The sequence below is a fragment of the Nannospalax galili genome, unplaced genomic scaffold (assembly GCF_000622305.1).
Source record: "Nannospalax galili isolate Female #2095 unplaced genomic scaffold, S.galili_v1.0 scaffold1477, whole genome shotgun sequence".
In the NCBI taxonomy this organism is placed as follows: Eukaryota; Metazoa; Chordata; class Mammalia; order Rodentia; family Spalacidae; genus Nannospalax; species Nannospalax galili.
In genome coordinates this window covers 1,627,322-1,631,115 of record NW_008339642.1, presented here as the reverse complement: position 1 = coordinate 1,631,115, position 3,794 = coordinate 1,627,322, and the positions used below count along the sequence as shown (strand labels likewise).

The 3,794-nt window shown below is 36.5% G+C and overlaps 1 pseudogene; it reads right to left on the bottom strand.

Annotated features, from left to right (window-relative positions):
• LOC103735201 overlaps window positions 1–3,559 on the bottom strand; it is a 9,465-nt pseudogene extending 5,906 nt beyond the window's left edge.
• Between the last annotated feature and the right edge of the window lie 235 nt (window positions 3,560–3,794).

Below are 3,794 nucleotides of genomic sequence, written 5' to 3'. Positions count from 1 at the left end.
TATTGGATATAGATCTTCTTTAAATGTCTGGTAGAATTCTGCTGTAAATCTGTCTAGGCCTGGGCTTTTTTTAGTCTGGAAGTTTTGTATTACTGTTTCAATTTCCTTGTGTGTTATGGGTCTGTTTAAGCTGTTGATCTCTTCTTGATTTAGTTTTGGTGATTCCCATGCTTTCAGATAACCGTCCATTTCTTTTAGGTTTTCAAATTTAGTAGAGAATAGGTTTTAAAAGTATTTCCTTATAATATTCTGTTGCTATGTTTCCCCTTTCATCTCTGATTTTGTTGATTTGGAGGTGCTCTTTCTTTCTTTTGGTTAACTGGGCTAGGGGTCTGTCAATCTTGTTCATCTTTTCAAAGAACCAGCTCTTGGACTCGTTGATTCTTTGCATTGTTTTCTTTGTTTTTATTTCATTAATTTCTGCTCTGATTTTTGTTATTCTTGTCTGCTGGATTTGGGTTTCATTTGTTGTTACTTTTCCAGTGTCTTGTAAGTCATTTATTTGTGTACTTTCTGATTTTTTAATGTAGGCACTTAGAGCTATATATAAGCTTCTCTTTAAGGAATGTTTTCAACATGTCCCAGAGGTTTTGTTGTGCTGTATTTTCCTTTTCATTTAGTCCCAGGAATACTTTCTTTCTTAATTTCTCGTTTGACCCATTCATCATTCAGGAGTGTGTTGTTTAATCTCCATATGTTCATGTAGTTCCTAGTGTTTTTCTGGTGTTGATTTTAAGCTTTATTGCATTGTGGTCTAATAGAATGCATGGGATTATTTCAATCTTTTTTTTATTTGTTGAGGCTTGTTTTGTAACCCAATATGTGGTTAATTTTGGAGAAAGTTCCATGGGACACTGAATAGAAAACATATTCTTTGATGCTTAGGTGAAATATTTGGTAGATGTCTGTCAGATTTATTTGATGTATGGTATTGTTTAATTCAGATATCTCTCTGTTAATTCTCTGCCCTGTTGGCCTATCTAATGGAGACAATGGGGTACTGAAGTCCCCTACTATTAATGAGTGGATTAATCTGAGTCTTAAAGTCCTATAGTACTGTTTTTATGAAGTTGGGTGTACCAGGGTTTGGCGAATGTATATTCGGGATTGTAATGTCTTCTTGGTCAATTTTTCCTTTGATCAGAATGAAGTGGCCCTCTTTATCTCTTCTGATTAGTATTAGTTTGAAGTCTGTTTTGTCAGATATTAGAATTGTAATACGTACTTTTTTCTTAGTATCATTTGCTTGGAATATTTTTTTCCATCCTTTCACCTTAAGGTAGTGCCTTTCCTTGAACGTGAGATACATTTCTTGCAGACAACAAAAAGATGGGTTCTGTTTCTTAATCAATTCAGCAAGTTTGTGTCTTTTGACTGGGGAATTCAGTCCATTGATATTTAAATTATTAATGAAAGATGTGTATTGATTCCTGTTGTTTTTATTTCTGTTCTCATTCTTGGTGTAACTATGCAGTTCCACTCTTATACCTTCATTAAGTTTATTTCTGTTACCCCTTGGGTATAGTCATTCCTTTCTTCAGCTCTTTGTATTGCTTCCAGAACTCTCTGAAGAGCTGGTTTTGTGGACATGAATTCCTTCAGCCTATTTATATCATGGAAGATTTTTCTTTCCCCTTCAACTATAATAGACATCTTGGCTTGATAAAGTAATCTGGTTGACATCTGTCATCATTTAGAAGTGGGAATACTTTGGTCCAGCTCTACTGGCTTTCATAGTCTGCACTGCAAAGTCAGCTGTGATTCTGAAGTTTTTTCCTTTGTATGTGACTTGTTTTTCTTTTGCAGCTTTCAGTGTTCTCTCTTTGTTCTGTACATTCCATGTTTTTACTCTGATGTGCCTTGGTGAGCTTCTTTTCTGGTCCTGTCTATTTGGTATGCTATGTGCTTCTTGTATTTGTGTGGGCATGTCACTCTTTAATTTTGGGAAATTTTCTTCTACAATCCTGTTGAAGATCTGGTCCATACCATTATCCTGAGATTCCTCCTTCCTCTGTGCCTATGATGAGTAACTTTGGTCTTTTTTCCTGTCACACAATTCCTGCATATTCCATTCTTATATTTTCTTAAATTTTTCATAATCTGTCCTTGAGTGGTCTAATTCATCCCCTTTATCTTCCAGTCTTGATATTCTGTTTTCCATTTCATTCATCCTATTGGTGAGGCTTTCTCCTGTTGTTTCTAATTGGCTTACTGAGTGTTTCACTTCCTTCTTCATTTCAGCCTGTGTATTCTTCAATATTTCTACCTCTTTTCTGAATTCATTCAGAAGTTTATCCTTATCTTCTTTCAGTTCTTTGTTTCGTTTGTATATTCTTTAAATTCATTGAATTCTTTTTATCATGGTTATAATTCCATGTCCTGTGTTATCTCTAAGGGGTTCTCATTGTATTCCTCTACAGGGCTGTTGATACGTGGTGGAATATATTATTTGGGTTTTTCATGTTATTAGTTTTTCACTGTGACTTTGACATGTGGATTTCTTTTGTAGTTTCTGATTATTGTGTGAGACTCAAGCCTTCCTTTGTTGAGTTTAGGTCTGCTTCTGTTTGTAAACTTTATGTGCCTTTGTAGTTTACTTGTTGGGCATAAAAAGCTGTTGATCTAGGCTTCAGGTTCTCTCTTTTGATTTTATATTAGAGGGGACAGATGGCTTTAGTCCTGCTGCTCAGGAGTTCAGACAGAGGCCCAAGTTGGATGAGAATCAGATGCTCTCAGGCTTTCTCCTACAGGCTGGATCCCTTTAGTCAGAAGGCACAGTATAGTTTGGGAGGACTGCTTGGTAGTCAGGGAAGGAGGCTGGTCTCAGGAATCCAGGTGTGGGTGGAAGAAGGCTGGTCTCAGGTATGCAAAGGTGAGGTGGGAGAGAGGACCGGCTTTGAGGTCTCCAGGGGACTAGCCTGAGGAATTGAGTTGGCCTGGGTGCAAAGGATCAGGAAGCAGTGGGGAGTTTGGGTCAAGAGGGTAGTCCGGAGGGCTGAGATGCCAAGAGAAGAAACAGGCCAGTGCCTATGATAAGAGGACAGGGTTGGGGAGCTGGGAAGGTGAATGAACTTGTGGGAATCAAGGCACTATCACAAAACTTTTAAGTAAGGAGACCAATTTTATGTGACTGAATATCTAATAAATGCTATCATCCTTAATAATGTATTATGATATTTTTAAATGTTTATAACTAATGTTTCTTTATATATTTTACACTTAGACACAAAGAAAAAACTATATCCAGACGTTGTTATGAGAGTAATTTTTAGGTACTCTATCACACAACAAGGAGGAAGAAGAGGAAAAAGAGGAAGAAGCAAACAGGGTAAAATAGAAAAGAGAAGGTGAGAAAAATAACCATTTCTTTGCTCCCTGGTACCAGCCAGTGGAATCATATACTATTTCCAAACTATGCTCAACCCAAAATAAATAAGTCTATGAATGATGTTGCAACTTGAATGGTCAAAGTTCAAAGCACTGACTGTCTCATAGGACTCACCCTCACCACAGTCTTTACCTTGGAAATGACATCTGAAGTGGCTATCAATCCATTCATACAGCAAATGTGAAATTTTTTTCTAGCTCCATGGTAACCATAACAAAGTATATTTCATTACTTACCATTATAATGAACATAAAGAACTCCTAACATAAATGTTTGCCAACAAAAATGAAATTGCCTGATTTTAGTGACTGCTGGTCTGCTAAATCCTGGGAACTCATCATGAAGTATAAAAATTAAGTAATGATGACCACAATTACACTCTAGAATTAAACAATGGTTTAATGGG